At 40.3% G+C, this 16,980-nt stretch overlaps 1 protein-coding gene across 3 annotated transcripts in view; it reads right to left on the reverse strand.

Moving 5' to 3' along the window:
• Window positions 1–16,980, reverse strand: part of OSBPL3 (oxysterol binding protein like 3) — a 199,543-nt gene that overhangs the window by 129,818 nt on the left and 52,745 nt on the right. For 2 of the 3 annotated variants that reach the window (XM_027539355.1, XM_027539353.1), the window contains exon 2: window positions 2,825–2,875. The exons of the other annotated variant lie outside the window; for it this stretch is intronic. The gene's annotated coding sequence lies outside the window, so the exon portion shown is untranslated. The remainder of the gene's footprint in view (window positions 1–2,824; window positions 2,876–16,980) is intronic. 3 annotated transcript variants of the gene reach the window in all.

Here is a 16,980-nt window from a genome sequence, read left to right on the forward strand (position 1 = left end):
CAGGGATCAAACCCGGGTATCCCGCATTGTAGACAGACGCTTTACCGTCTGAGCCACCAGGGAAGTCCAAGGAAATGGCAACCCACTCCAGTATTCTTTCCTGGAAAATCCCATTGACAGAGGAGCCTGGCGGGCTATAATCCACGGGGTCACAAAGAGTCAACATGGCTGAGTGACTGGGCACACAAACAAGTAACATGTTAAAAAAAAAAATCAGATCCTGGAAGGTAGGGTATTTTATAAGTTAACTGTACGTACATGCAATTTTCAGGAGTTTGATTTTAACTTCTAATTTAAGCTCTCACTTTTTTGATAAGTGAGACGACATAGTTTCTATGTAATATACCAGTAGACATGACCCATCCTAGAAACAGCTCAAAAAGACTAAGAAATCAAATTTCACGACTGAAAAATAAAGGTGATATCCTGGATCATAATTATTCAAAATGTGCTCTGCCAAATAACACTTTCATAGGGCTGTCTGTCGGGGGATAAAATGAGTTCCCACAGACCAGTCACCTTGGTAAACACTGCTCCTATATTCCCTCTTGAAGACATATTGGCACATTAAGGGTTTCTGAGAGATTCTGCACTTAAGCAAACAACAACAAAGGCAAATCTGTTAACTATGTCCCACAACCCATTCCAAATCTTTCTGACCTCAGAATCTCCTTTTTGAGGTAATACTTCAACATTCCTTCAGCTAACGACCAACTTTAAAGCTCAATCATCCTGTGAAATGGTGAATGAACTCTTACCTTTAAAGGCTGGTATATCTGTCAAGGAGATAACAGCCTAATGGGCACAGGAACCATTTCTGGCTTATGAATCAGGCTTGTAGCAGCCAACACTAACACTTGGATACCTTTTGCTTAGTTTCATGTCTAGACTGGACAGGCCTAGAGAAACATGAGCAACCATGACCATCACATAAAACCACAAGCAACGTTCAGAGACTGGGCTCATGCTTCCCTATTTGACCCCATCTTCCCTAAAAGCCCTCCCTGGGTCTCTCATTATCACATCTCTCTCCCCAAACCCAGGTTCCCCACACCCCTTCCTCCTTGCTTTCCACAGTCTACTACTTAGGCTCCATCCTTCCCATTTCAGTCTGAAATTACCCTCAAGAGAAAACATCTGAATAGGATGTCCAACATCATTTGGAAGAGAGAAGTACCACTCCAGGGAGTGACATTCTCAGTTAACTGGACAAAGTGCTCAAAAAAATCTTGGGGAAACTATCTCAGAAATTAAATACTCATGCAACTGTTGTGCAGGACTGCCTTAACATGTATCTCCAAGCAATGTGCACTAAATCTACCCAAGTACACAAGAAACGGGATCCATACTTAGCATTTCTGTAACAAGTGTTAAGTAAACATATAGATAAATGGAATAGAATTGAGAATGCAGAACTTAAACTCTCACATTTATGGTCAATTCATTTTGACAAAGGTACCAAGACAATTCAATAGGGAAAAAATAGTCTTTTCAACAAATGGTACTGGGAAAAGGAGATATTCACATGCAAAAGGATGAAGTTGGACCCTTGCTTCATACCACATACAAAAATTCACTCAAAATGAACCAAAGTCTTAAATGTAAGAGTTAAGACTATAAAACTTTTGAAAGAAAATACAGGGGTAAATTTTCCTGACCTTGGGTTAGATCATGGTCTCTTACATATGACGTCTAAAGCAAAAGCAAAAAAGAAAAAAAAAGTAAGTTGGACTTTAAAATGTAAACTTTTATACTTCAAAGGATAAAATAAATAAAATAAAAAGACAGCCCAAGAATAGGAGAAAACGCTTGCAATCATATAGTTGATATGAGCCTATTATTTAGAATATAGAAATAATTCTTACTACTCAATGAAAAAATAACTGAATATTTTAAGTGGGCAAAGAATTTGAAAAGATATTTCTCCAAGGAAGAAATACAAATGGTCAATAAGCAAAAGATGCTTAACATCATTAACCCTGAAAGAAATGCAAATTAAAACTACCAAAAAAAAAAAATCTCTTCATACTCCCTCGTGCTCATTCTAGGTCACTTCAGTCGTGTCCAACTGTTTGCAATCCCATGGATTGTAGCCTACTAGGCTCCTCTGTCCATGGGATTCTCTAGGCAAGAATACTGGAGTGAGTTGCTGTGCCCTCCTCCAGGGGATCTTCCTGGCCCAGGGATCGAACCCAAGTCTCTTATATCTTCTGCATTGGCAGCCAAATTCTTTACCACTAGTGCCACCTAGGAAGCCCCTCATACTCCCTAGGATGGTCATAATAATAATAATAAAGAAGAAGCAAACAAAAAGGCAGACAATTACAAGTTAGAAAGGATATCGAGAAACTGGAACTCAGACTCTTTGGTGGCAATGTATACTTTGAAAAACAGTCTGCCAGTTCCTCAAAACTTAGATACCATATAAGGCAGCAGTATCAGTCTTAGGTATATACTCAAGAAACCTGAAGATGTATATCCACACAGAAAACTTGCACAAGAATATTCACAGCAGCATAATTCATAATAATTAAAAATTAGAAAAACACAAATGTTTATCAACTGATAAATGGATAAATAAAAAGTAAAATATCTATATGCTATGTATGAACTGATAGACTGTATAGTCCCAAACTCATATATTGACGCCTAATCCCCAGTGTGATGGGATCTGCAGATGAGGCCATGGGGACGTAATTAAGTCATGAGGGTGTAGCCCCACCAGTGGGATTGGTGGCCTGAGGCTTGTTTCCTGTCTCCACGCTCAGCCATAAGAGGACACAACAAGAAGATAGCCATCTAAAACAAAGACGTGATCTCTCACCAGACAGCAGGTCTGCAGGTACCGGGTCCTCGGACTTTCCAGCCTCTAGAACTGTAAGAAATTAATGTTTGTTGTTTAAGCCATCCAATCAGTGGTTATCAGTCATAGCAGCTTAGACTAAGATACCAGAGCATGAAATATTATTCAGCTACAAAAAGGAAAGAAACACTGAGTCATGCTACAATGTGGGTGAACCTTGACAACGTTATGCTAAGTGAAGGAAGTCAGATAAAAAAAGGCTACATATTATACGACTCCATTTACATGAAATGCCCAGAATAAGCAAATTTATGAAGACAGTTAAGTAGACTAGTTGCCAGGGCTTGGGATTTCTTTTGGGGGTAATGGAAATACTCTAGAATAAGATGGGTTGTGATGGTTGCACAATTTTGTGAGTATACTAAAAATACATCTCTGTCATATATAGATTCCACATTTAAGTGGCATCATATGATATTTGTCTTTGTCTGGCTTACTTTACTTAGTATGATAAACTTATATAGTCTAAAAGGGTGAATTTTGTGGCACTGAATAATATATCAATAAAAACAATCTTACCCTCCTAAAAATAATCTTTGAATCAAACAGAATCAGATATGCAGTTATCCATCTTCTCCCTCAAAAACCACTGGCACTGAGGTCAATCTACTTTTGCTGAATCTTATATGTAACACTGGAATCTAGTCCTAAGATTCAAAAAAGAAAGAACTATGCTGTGTGCTAAAAGATGAATAAACTCCAATAAGAAAGTTTTGAGAACTTCACTATGAGTAATTTCAAATACCATACTCGGAAAACAAATGAACAAAATATCAAGATGTAAGTCCATAACTTCAGATCAGTCTCTATAAAGCCTTCTGAATCCATATGTTCTAGTTGTTGTTTAGCCCTCAATCATGTCTGACTCTTTAGCGACCCCAGGGACTGTACCCCTTCAAGGTCCTCTGTCCATGGGATTTCCCAGGCAAGAATACAGGAGTGGGTTGTCATTTCATTCTCCAGGGAATCTTCCTCACCCAGGGGTCAAACCCGCATCTCCTGCATTGCAGGTGGATTCTTTACTACTGAGCCACCAGGGAAGCCCCATATACTCTAGTGATCTCATGGAAAGAATGAATAGCAAAAGTCACAGGTTAAAATCAACTTCAACATGTGGAAATATGTTGAAGTTTATTTTAAATCAACTTGACCAATATAAATTAGGTCAAGACTTGTCAATCCTGGCAACCACATTAGTCATCCACGAACTCACAAATAGATCATTTGAGAGGTTTTTGACAATCATATCCAGAAATGAAACATAGGTCTTCCAAGATCTCAAAGGCTTTCTTCTATCATGGTAGGCAGTACTGGCTTAGGTCACTGAAGGCCTGTTTACAAGCAATCAGGGGTCTAATTAAAACCCTTACAGAATAACTAAAAAGCCAAATCTGGATATGATGTTAAAACGATCTTCAAGCTCCAAAGCAGGAGGTTGACCTTTGATCTGTATGCCTGCCTTACATTTAGCAATGACTCAGGCCCACATTTTTTTTTTAAAGTTATGACGTCTCTAATTCTCAGAAATACCACCATGTAGGTTAAAACAGACACGCACATGTACTCACATATTCACACAGACCAACCCATCACAAGCCAAAAGAACCACCCAAGGAAATGAAAAGCCTAAAATTCATTGTCTACAGTCAAAAGAGCAAGATAAACAGAACAAGCATAGATAATTCCAACTTTTGAGAGGTGATATCCCCCAAAGGTAGTTATAAATCAGCTGTTTGAAACTCTAAATACATTTTCTCATAGAAATCTATTAGTGTGTGGTCACATACCCAGGTGAGACCAGGGAGACCAATGCAATGCATGTGAAGCAGAGAGTTGATAGGGTTATATAGAGTTATATAGAGTTGATAGTTTTTAGAGGGGGAAAACATCTTCCAAGTTCAATTCCAAAATGTAGCTCAATAGTGGTAGCACCCCAGCTGCAGCATGGAGAAATAGGTGTATACTCTCTGGTCCTGTCCTTCCCCAGATATCCTAAACTGGTGAACAAACAGGCCCTGGGCCACAGTGAGAGGCCCACCCCAATCCCATACAAACATATGAATACTTCACAGGGGATCTCTATGGCTTGTGAGGGCCTGTGGATTTTTGCTGCTCTCCAGAAATGTCAGTTTCAGTAAATGTCTGCTTATCCAGAAGTGAAGGCAAATAAGAGTTCTCATTACAGAATTTAAAAGGCTTTTTTGTTGAAATACAGCATTCACATGTGTGTGTGAGTTGCTCGGTCATGTCCGACTCTTTGCAACCCCATGGACTGTAGCCCACCAGGCTCCTCTGTCTGTGGAATTCTTCAGGAAAGAATACTGGAGTGGATAGTCATTCCCTTGTTCAGGGGATCTTCCCAACCCAGGGATCAAACCTGGGTCTCCTGCACTGCAGGCAGATTCTTTAGTGTCTGAGCGACCAAGAAGGTCAAATAGATGGATTTTTTAAAAAATATATTTTATAGGGTAGACACATGAAAAGTCATGATTTTCAGCAACTACTCAATGTCTCTTGTGATCAATATAAATTATGTTTTTCATCACCCTTGTCTCCAACCCCCATGACAGAGGCTGTACATAGTGAGCACCTCAAAGACATACGTGGGATCTCTGTTCCTTTAATACCATTAGTACTGGGAATGTAATTTATTTTAAAAAATACCTCAGAATAACTCACATACACTATGATAGTGATCTTGAGCAATCTTCCTGTTTGTGCCTCAGTTTCCTCACCCAAGGAATTTTGTGGCTGAGTAACCGGGGTGGGAGGGAAATTAACTTTTCAGTGGATATCTTGGTGCCTTTGGGATGTGGTTTCACAAACACATATCACTCATTAAACAACCAAAGAAACAGAACGCATTGTATGATTCATCATTACAGTAAACCCCAAATGAGATTGGGAGTATGCAGTAACTCAGGACACCCTCCCAGTCCCTCCTGCCATCCCCTTGTCTCTCTCCAGGCCCCCTCAGATGTACACTGAGCTGCTGGCTCAGCCCCCCTCCTCCTCTGACCTCATTCCAGCCTGACCACCTGGTTCTGATTCACAGCCTTGCTGTCAGCCCTGCTGTGTGTGCCTCATTCCCCAGTCCTGCTTCAGAATTTCAGGTCAAGCATTTCTGTTTCTCCATCCAACTCCCCACACTCTCAGTGACCCAGAGCTTCTTGGGTGAAAGTGATGGATCATCCTCCTTACAGAAAACCACAGGATTAATTCTTAATTCAAAGTTTGCTTACCTTAGGGTCAGTACAGAAATGGGAGATGGGTAGGGCTGAATGACAGTTTTAGGACCAGAAAAAAGAATGGAAGGATGGATGGATCTGGGCCGTGTCTGAGGCCCTGCCAAGCTCCACCCGTGCTTCCAGCTTCCAGCCCAGGGGTTGTGAGCAACCCCCACACCAGTCCAATAAAATCCCCCCTACCTGATCAGTTTCAGATACTATATTCCAGAAAGTAGAAAAGTAATTTTAATATCAATACCCAGTGAGAGGAAGGATTGGCAAATTATGACACATATTGCTGATAGCAGTATAAATAAATAAAAGTATATTAGAAACCTATTTAATAGTTGTTATAAAAATGCTATAAAATAGTTTTACCCTTTGACTCAACATTTGTAATAGGTAAAAAGTGGATACAACCTTAACGCCAAACAGTAGAGGAAAAGTTAAGCAAATTAGATTGGAATATATTATTTTATACAATGAAGAGTATTGCTTCTAAAGATATTTGTGAAGAATTATTCATGTTTAAAGAAATATACTAGGAATTCCCTGATGGTACAGTGGGTAAGAATCTGCCTGCCAATGCAGGTGATATGGGTTCGATCCCTGGTTGAGGAAGATCCCACACGTCATAGAGCAACTAAGCCCATGTGCCCCAACTACTGAAGCTCGTGTGCCTGGAGCCTGTGCTCCACAACGAGAGAAGCCGCCACCATGAGAAGCCCACGCACTGTAATGAATAGTAGCCCCCGCTTGCCACAACTAGAGAAAAGCAGGCACAACAACAAGATCCAGCGTAACCAAGAAAAATATAAATAATTTTTTAAAAAGAAAAATACAAAATGTAAAAGTACACAAAACTAAGTAAAATGCATATTGAAAATGAAAATCACAGGAAACGCTCAAAGAATTAATAGGGGCTACCTTTGGATGGCCAATCAAATGGGGTTTTTCACCTCTTTTTCTTACTAATTTTTTGTAATTTCAACATTTTTATAATGAGAACATATTTAAGATGATATATTTAATCACTTAAAATAGAGGGAGTAGCAAGAGTCTACCTCTTACACTTTGTACTTGTTTTTCTTGAGTTGTAACTTGCCTGTTAACTGTGCTATCCAGTGTGGATTTCTACACAGAATTTCCAATTCGGAGAACCAAGGTTACCCAGGTAAGCTTCTTGCTGATACTGTCATGCCGGCATTTACCTCCTAACATCTCCTCAGTGCCTGCCTACCTTGTGTCAGGCTGGGTTTCACTGGTGTGAATATTCTGCTGGGTAATGTTTGACTTTCTGAGGCAGTCAATTCCACTTCGAAATATTTTGACAATTGATGACAGTGATCTCCAGCATGATCAGTTGCCCTGAAGACTGAGTGCTCACCAACCTGATGATATCAGAAGGCTGTTCCATGTCCAACAATATTACTTTTCTCTTGTAATATTTAGATCCATGGCTGTGCTGCTCATGGATCTGCCTGGGAATCAGATGTGTCCTGTCTCAGGTTGGTTGGCTATTTTCTTTCTTTAGGAATGATACAAATCAGCCATCTAAAACTGCTATCGTTGTCCTCTTTCTCTATTCTCTTTTCTGTGCATAGTGACTCAAACAGTAGAGAATCTAGGAGATCCAAGTTTGATTCCTGGGTCAGGAAGATCCCCTGGAGAACAGAATGGCAACCCACTCTGATATCCTTAGCTGGAGAATTCCAAGGACAGAGGAGCCTGGTGGGCTACAGTCCATGGGGTCACAGAGTCGGACACAACTGAGCAACTAACACTTTCACTTTCATGTGTATATGCAAAGGGGACAAGGAAAGAGGCATAAAATTTTATCACTTTTATATGTCTTTTCCCCCCAGCCCCTGGCATAAGGGCAATCAATCTCCAGCTTCTCATTCAGGGTCCCCATTCTGATGAGAAGGTTTCACTGACTTTCTCTATCACTGTTTGCAGCCAACAGCATCCTGGGTTATATCTAGGAGGAGAGAAGTGGGGAGAGAGGTGGGTTTCTATAAATGCTGTTTAAGGCAGGCTTCCTCCTTTACACTTTACCATGGTAAGAGTTCAGAGAGCTTGCAGGGTAGACAAGTCCAACTTCACAGCCAATATTGGGCCCATTTCTGTGAAATGGAAAGATTGAACAGAATAACTGTTTCAGTTTCCAAGGATCACTTCTAAGATAGAATGGCACTCCTGGAGTTAGATAAAAAGCTTATTCTGTTTCATTAAAACGATCCTTAAATAGCTCTGGAGTGAAACCTTATCAGCCATCCGTTTTGCACTGGTGTGATGAAGAGGCAGACATAATGACTAGGGGCCCTCCTGTAACAGGACTTGGTATGCAGTGCCAACTAGAACCGGTTATTTCTTTATATCAGAACAATTACTCCTAGCTGTTCCAAATTGAGGGAAATGATAGTGACCTATTTGCAGCTAGAGAAGCAGTGTTTACAAGATGGACACCAGTTCATAAGAAGCTCTCCAGTCTGTGGTTTGAACAAGACAGGTTCAAATGCCCCTGTTCAAATTTTTTCAGTGGTCACTCATTACCTACAAATAATAGATGATCTGGCTGCAAATCAGAATCACCCACGGGCATTTTATTTCATTTTTGCCATGCGGCTTGTGGGATCTCAGTTCCCTGACCAGGGACTGAACCTGGACCACACCAATAAAAGCCTGGAGTCCTAACCACTAGGCCACCAGGGTACTCCCGTCCATGGACATTTTAAAGCAAAAAACACGCTCACATCCTCTTCCTAAAGATGGTAATTCAACAGTTCTGGGATCTAGGTACCAACACTTTTTAAAAAACCTTCCAGATGACAAAAAGTCACAGGATTGAAAACTACTGACTTAACAAGAGGAAGCCTCAAGTCTTCCATGCTACACACGAGCCTTGGTTCCCACAACAATCCACCTCACGTTTCACCTTCCAGCAACACCAATCCACTTGCAGTTCCCCACAAACTCCCTGAGCATCCCTCACCTCCGCCCCCAAGGTACACATGGCAGAGTAGTCATCCTGGTTGTAGCTCCAATGACGCTTTCCATCCACTCCTCCCTAACGTTCCCAGATATACAAAAGACAAAGGCAGCTCAGCATACTACTACAGAAAATCGTCAAATCACAAAGGAAGAGGGGGGAGAAAAGGAATTACAGAACAGCCAAGAAACAACTAACAAAATGGTAATAAGCACATACCTACCAATAAACATTTTGAATGCAAATAGAATAAATTATCCAATTTTAAAAAAACAAGACCTATCATTACTCTGCCTACTCTTGTAGGCATGTACATCATGCACATCTCAGTTCAGAGGCATGGACACACACAGACTGAAAGTGAAGGAATGGAAAAAGATACGCCCTGCAAACACAAACCAAAAGAAAGCTGGGGTAGCGATACTTAGACAACACAGACTTTAAGACAAAGGCTGTAATAAGAGACAAAGAAAATCGTTACGGACTGATACAGGGGTCAATCCAACAAGAGGATATCATATGATACTTGTAAATCTTTATGCACCCAGCATGCTACTGCTGCTGCTAAGTCACTTCAGTTGTGTCCGACTCTGTGCGACCCCACAGACGGCAGCCCACCAGGCTCCCCCGTACCTGGGATTCTGCACCCAGCATGGGAGGACCTAAATATATAAAGCAAATATTAATAGACCTAAAGGGGAAAAGAGACAGTAATACAGGACAGTAGGAGACTTTAACACTCCACTAAATTAATAGATAAATCATTTAGATAGAAAATCAGTAAGGAAACACTGGCTTTAAATGACACATTAGGCTAAACGGACTTAACACATTCCAAGGCTAACGCATACCAGGCTGCCCTTGCACATACTTTATTCTAGGAATTTAATTTTGCAAATGAAAAATTTTGTTTGCATGTCTGTCTCCCTACTGAATTACAAGCTCCTAGAGGGAAGATACTATTCTTTTTCATCTTTATACCCTGCAGCCTTGCAAAATACCTATCATACAATAGGTACAGTCACAGAAAATCCTGGTGACATTCGTGTTTTAGTTGAGCGACAGAATGAATAGAATCACTAATTTTTACTCACTTGGATTCTCCATTGTGTGCCTTGGGTTACTGAATAATCCTCAAGTACACTAAAGAGAAAGCTCTTGGGAATCTTTGATTCAGTTAGAAGCAAGGTTGCTCTCATCTTATACCTAGAACTCATTTCAAGAGGACCCATATGACTACAATTCTAGTCTTAGACATTGCTGAAAGAAATCACTGAAAGAAGCTGGCGGAGGAGTTGGCAAGACGAAGATATACTGGATATGCAGTTTAGAGTTTTCTGAATAGCATTTTGCAAAGCCACAGGCTTACAGAGTTTAAAATATGACTCAGAACACCAACTTTGATGCCAACGTCCTTATTTTTAGATTTTTTAAGCAGAGAATATAGCTATAAATTCAACCTACTCAGTCTACAAATCCTCTAAACTTCCTCCTAGAGAACAGAAAAACACTTGGCATGTCTCCGGATGTTATTTTATTTGCATATATAGTTGTGCTTGTAAATTTTTGGTAAGTAAAACAGAATTAATAATGGAAGCTCTAAATGATTCCCATGATTGCTGCTTAAATTGGCAAAATATTCTCGGGCACAGAAGAAACTTGCTTGTGGAAATGTGCATGGGCGGGCTGTTCAGTTTTTTCCACAATGGGATGTTGGCTTGTTCTCAGACAAATGGCAAGGGGACAGTAACAGAAGGACTACAATTTTGAGCGAGATAATGGACCAGAGAAAAATCAATGGCATGGTAAAAATATTTTACTCTTTACACCATCTGTGCTTTGTTGTTCAGTATCTTAATATTGCATGATCCTGTCTCTCTAAAAAAAATCACTTTACTGAGGTATAATTTACATACAATAAAATGCCCCCTTTCAAGAATACACTATGATGAGCTTGGACATGTGTATGCCAATAGAGCCACCGCTTTCAGCAACATATAGAACATTTCCCTCACCCCAAAAGTACCCTCATGCCCTTTTGCAGTCAACTCCCACACCCCCACCTCTGATTTCTATCACTAGGACTACTCTTGATTGTTTCAGGACTCCATATAAATGGAATCATGCAGAATATCTTTTTGTTTCTGCTTCTTTCTCTCAACAATGTTTCTGAGTTCCAGTCACCATGTTGCTTATATCAATGGTTCCTTCCTTTTTATTGCTGAGGAGTATTCCATGGCAGAGAAGGAAATGGCAAGCCACTCTAGTGTTCTTGCCTGGAGAATCCCAGGGACGGCAGAGCCTGGTGGGCCGCCATCTGTGGGGTCACACAGAGTCGGACACGACTGAAGTGACTTAGCAGCAGCAGTATTCCATGGAATAAGTAAATAAATATACCACAATTTGCCTCTATACAAGTTGATGAACATATGAGCTGTTTCCAGCTTTTAGTAGTTATAACAAAGCTACTGTGAACAGTTATATATAGACCTTTCTTGGGTAAATGCATGGGAACAGAACTGTTAGGCCAAAGGGAAGCATGTTTAATGTTACAAACTGCCAAACTGCTCTCCGTGTGGCTGTGCCTTTTCACACTCCCACCAGCCATCCCACCAGCCATGCCCGACAGCTCCAGCTGCTCCACATCCAAGCCAACACATGGTGAGTTTCAGCTGTGCTGATGGGTGTGCAGGTACACCTCATTGTGGTTTTATTTATAAGGCATGAAATCTATGTCCTTCAACTTCCAACCTTTTCCTCCTCCTAGAGAACACAGGCAGTATAATAAGAGATCACTGAGTCCATTTCTGGACTCCTGAGTTTTATTACCAACTTTGTCACTAAATAGTTACATAATGCTATAAAGACCATCTATCCCAGTATAAATTTTTTTCTATAAAATGGTTAAATGAGGCCAAATGAGACTTACATTCTTGTTTTAAACAAAAATGAACATAAGTGAGTTTTGTCGAAAGCAATGTATTCCTTTCATAGTGGTTAGGCATTATTTTGCATAATGTCCCAAAGTTCTCAAAGAGATTTTTGTATATATCCTATTTATTGTCAAGGGGTAATTTTCCCAAACACCACACATTTACAAACAACAAAAAAGGAAGATAAACTCATCAAGAAAGGAGATTTTATTGAATGGAACATTAATCTCCCTCTTCTGCCTGGTGCTTCAAAACTGCTCTGCCAAGTCAGTGAACCTTAATGAATGTCTTTTTGCAGTCATCTAAGCTTAATTCCAAATTGTACCTGTTTTTAAAAGCCTTTATAATTCAGAAAGCATAAATAATCACCTTTGGTCATTTGTTTTGCTCACTAAGCTTTAAATAATATGAAGTTAATCAAACAGGAAATAATTGGGTTCATTTGCTTTTTGCCTTACACATACACAACATTCCTTTACTATCGTTAAGCCTCACCTATCTAGCAGTGTATGAAAACTCAGCAAATTCCAAGTCAGTCCTCATCCTTTGGGTTCCCATAAGGCAAAGTTCGGATAAAGGTGAAGGTAAAGTTAATGATAAAGACAGGAAAATATTATACATTCTTTATGAGGAAACTTAAGGAGTCAGTACTCTTGCCTGGAAAATCCCATGGACGGAGGAGCCTGGTAGGCTGCAGTCCATGGGGTCGCGAAGAGTCGCACACAACTGAGCGACTTCACTTTCCCTTTTCCCTTTCATGCATTGGAGAAGGAAATGGCAACCCACTCCAGTGTTCTTGCCTGGAGGATCCCAGGGATGGGGGAGCTTGGTGGGCTGCCGTCTATGGGGTCGCACAGAGTCGGACACAACTGAAGCAACTTAGCAGCAGCAGCAAGGAGTCAGAAGAAAGGGTAAATCGTGATCAAAGAGGAGAAGGAAATGCATGACAAGACATTAAAGGAAATTAGTTTTCAGCTCCAAAGAAATATGTGCTGGAAAAAAATGCAAGTAAAACATCTGGTGTTCAGAGGGGGGTGGGGGTGACAACATTTTTTATCTTCACTTCCTGTCTAAACAAACAAATTATATATTGCCTATCCAAGATACAGATTACACTTAACAAAGGTTTCCCATGTCCTGTTCCAAAGATGTCTCAGAATATGCCAGCAGAAACAGAATAAACCTTCATGGGAGGTCTATTTCCATAGGAATGGAGAAAGTTGAGTCCCAGCTAAAAAAAGAAATATTACATATGAAAAAGTACATGCAGTGTACTTTCAAGGGCCTTTTATCTATTAGGAAAATGGAAAAGAAACCACCCACCATCAATTCAATTGGTCATTAACCTTTCCTGGGTCACTAACTTCTTTAAAAATCTAATAAGAGGTATGGTCCAGTCTTTCCAGGAAAACAGTCATACGACCTTGCACAGTCCCAGAGGTCTGGCTCCATGAAGGCCTTCCATGGAGCCTTTAGGGTTTAGGGACCCTAGATTTAGAAGGACCACCCCTGATTTTAAATAAACTCACCAACAAGACTTCCACCAACAATAATAATTCAAATATGACCTATATCCAAACAGAGGACACAAATCTCTCCTAATCCAAATCCCAAATACATACACGGTAGAATATGAAAATGACTTCTGTAAATTCCAAAAGTTATCTAACATTCTCACAGGAAGCACATGTTCAGAGGTACAGAGTGAGTTCTGGAAATGCTCCCAGAAATCCATTCCCCACCACTGCCGAGAAGGATGAGCAGTCATCTGAGTGGGTGGTGTCAATGCTTCCCATTTCTAGAACAGGTCTAGTCTAAAAGGAGAAATTCCTTATGGAGCACAGAGGGAGGAGAGAAAATGGCTAGCAAAAAGGTATGTGAGCAAACTGATAAATGGGATTTAATTTGGAAACATTCAGAACTAGAGGTGAAAAAGAAGGACAGTTTGGAAATTCTGGGTTGTAAGCAGGTGACTGTCTATAGTATATAGATCAATGGCTCCCAAACAGGCATACCCTAATCCCTGTAACCAGCAAATGTTACCTTATGGCAAAAAAGAGCTTTGCAGAGATATCATTAAGTTAAAGGGCTTCCTTGGTGGCTCAGATTGTAAAGAATCCACATGCAAGGCAGGAGACCCCAGTTCGATCCCTGGATCCGGGAGACCCCCAGAAGAAGGGAATGGTTATCCACTCCAGTATTCTTGCCTGGAAAATTCCAAGGACCAAGGAGTCTGGTGGGCTACAGTACACGGAGTTGCAAAGAGTTGGACACGACTAAATGACTAACACTTTCACTTTCGTTAAATTAAGCCCTGGGGATGGATCATCCAGGATTATCCATGCGGGGCCAATGTACTCATAGGGTTCTTATAAGAGGGAAGCAGCAGATCAGAGTTCAGATCAGATCAGTCGCTCAGTCGTGTCCGACTCTTTTCGACCCCGTGAATCACAGCACGCCAGGCCTCCCTGTCCATCACCAACTCCCGGAGTTCACTCAGACTCACGTCCATCGAGTCAGTGATGCCATCCAGCCATCTCATCCTCTGTCTTCCCCTTCTCCTCCTGCCCCCAATCCCTCCCAGCATCAGGGTCTTTTCCAATGAGTCAACTCTTTGCATGAGGTGGCCAAAGTACTGGAGTTTCAGCTTTAGCACCATTCCTTCCAAAGAAATCCCAGGGCTGATCTCCTTCAGAATGGACTGGTTGGATCTCCTTGCAGTCCAAGGGACTAGATCAGAGTTAGTGGAATACTATTTAATGAGATATGATCTGGGACCTCGAGGCAAGGAATGCAGGTAGCCTCTAGAAGGTAGAGAAAGCAAAGAAGCAAAGGCTCTTGTTCTACACGATCATCCAGGAAAAGTGTAATCCTGCTGATACCTTGGTTTTACACTTCTGACATTCAGAACCGTAAGGGAATATGTTTGTATTTTTTTAAGCCACTAAACTTATTTGTTACAGCAGCAGTAGGAAACCAATACATTGTCTGCCTATCTTGTTGTTGTTGTTAAGGAGTTAGGAAATGAGAAGTATGAAACAGCCTCATATGGAAGAAGTATTTTCTGATGAGTGATAAATACCTCCATCAACAAGGCTGAGAATTGTTCAAATATGGCCCTCAACCAATAACAAACGGGGAAGGTATGTGGTATAATGGAAACACAGTGGACTAGGAGTTAGAAAAGCTGAGTTCTCACCCTTGCTCGTCAATATACAGTGACATGCCATCAGGTAAGCACAACCTCCTTGAGTCTAAGTGACTGATCTTTAAAATGAAACATTCAGGTTACATAATTATACTGTCTCCTTAACACAGGCCAGAGGATTTCCTCTACTGACTAGTACTAGTTAGTGGTCAGTTTTTTGTTGGTCCTTACATGTCTTATCTTCATCCTTATACCAGCCTGTGACACTGGCCACACTCTTCCTATTTCAACCTGAAAGAAGTTATGTCATTTGTCCTAGTGAAATGAAAGAAAAAAGGGGTGAGGGTGGGGAGGTCAAACTGCCTTACAAGCATTTTAATTGCTAGCGATTCAAGAATACACTTTCTGGGTCTACTTTTTAAAACAAAAGAAAAATTTCAAGACACCAAGTGGCCTCAATGAGCAGACACTACTGTTCTGTAAGGTAGAACCCTGTATTACAAACCAGTGACCCTTCCTGCCTTCACATTCCGATTCCACACTGGGACTCTGCTCCTGCAGCAGCTCCAATCTTCACAGTTCATGGGAGGAGAATGGAAAGGCTGATGCCCAAAATAGTTTAATAAGGCCAGCAATGATTCATGGAGTAATAACAGGCCAGGCAGGCAGCCGCGTGCAGAACCGGGCCCAGCTGAGAGGGGGTTTCACAGCTCAAGGTTAAAATGGAGAATAAGGAGGTCATTCATTCCACATGTTCAAGGAGGGAAAGTTCACTAGTACTACCTGCAAACTCCTAAAAAGGGAGTCAGATGTGAGGCAATTCAGCTCGACAATTTATCAACACTGGCCCAGAGTTCAACAGCAACAAACGCGTGAACATAAAAAGCAACCATGCGAACACAACCCTTTAGAACATTCTCTTGATGGACTCTAATTTACTCCTGAAATTTACTGAAAGTTTTCATCGGCAAAACAGTTATCTGAAGTTTATGAACAGTTTCAAAGAAGCAGAACACATAAAGGAGAAGAAAAACACCCAGAAAACTATAAAGACATTGATAGGCATAGGCCAGTCTAAAAACCCAAACTAGGATTATCCCACAATACAGAACACTTATGTCATTAATATTTCTGATTATACTTTTGTTCCAAAGCAACAACTAATAATTGATCAAAAATTTAAGGATATTATGCAAAAGAAAGAAAATTTTCTTTTCCATAATTCATTTATTTTAAATTCCAGTTTAGGCAAGTATTTGCAAATGCTCCCAGTTTTTATCTGCAGTCAATGTTTATATAATTATGAGAAGAGAAAAGAGACAGATGGGTAATTCATAAAGTTAATAACTATCTGCTTTTGCTATTAAAATTTGGAATTTCAACCAAAGATGTCTATAAAGATATATATGAGTTATAAATGGCATAAATAGAAAGGGTAAAACAATAAATACTAATGCATTACATTGGTTTAGTATGTAAATAACTCCCTGGATATAATGAGAAAAGCAGTTTAAAAGAAGGAAGGGCTAGAATGTGATGGGGCTGATGAGAAAATGTAGAACATATGTGTGATTGCTCCAAAAGGAGAATCTGAGAGAAAGTTAATTTTTTTTCAGCTGGAGTAAAAAGTAAACATGTGAAAGTAACAGAAAATAAGGTCATTTGAAAGAAGTTTTCATGTATAAAAAGTTAAATCTAAACATTTCAATGCAGGCCTCATTGGAAAAGTACCAATATCAATTACCTCAACAAATTTTTATTCAGATATTACACAAATAAACACAATATGCTCATCACCAATCTTATTGACCAGTATA

Source organism: Bos indicus x Bos taurus, chromosome 4 (assembly GCF_003369695.1).
Source record: "Bos indicus x Bos taurus breed Angus x Brahman F1 hybrid chromosome 4, Bos_hybrid_MaternalHap_v2.0, whole genome shotgun sequence".
Taxonomy (NCBI): domain Eukaryota; kingdom Metazoa; phylum Chordata; class Mammalia; order Artiodactyla; family Bovidae; genus Bos; species Bos indicus x Bos taurus.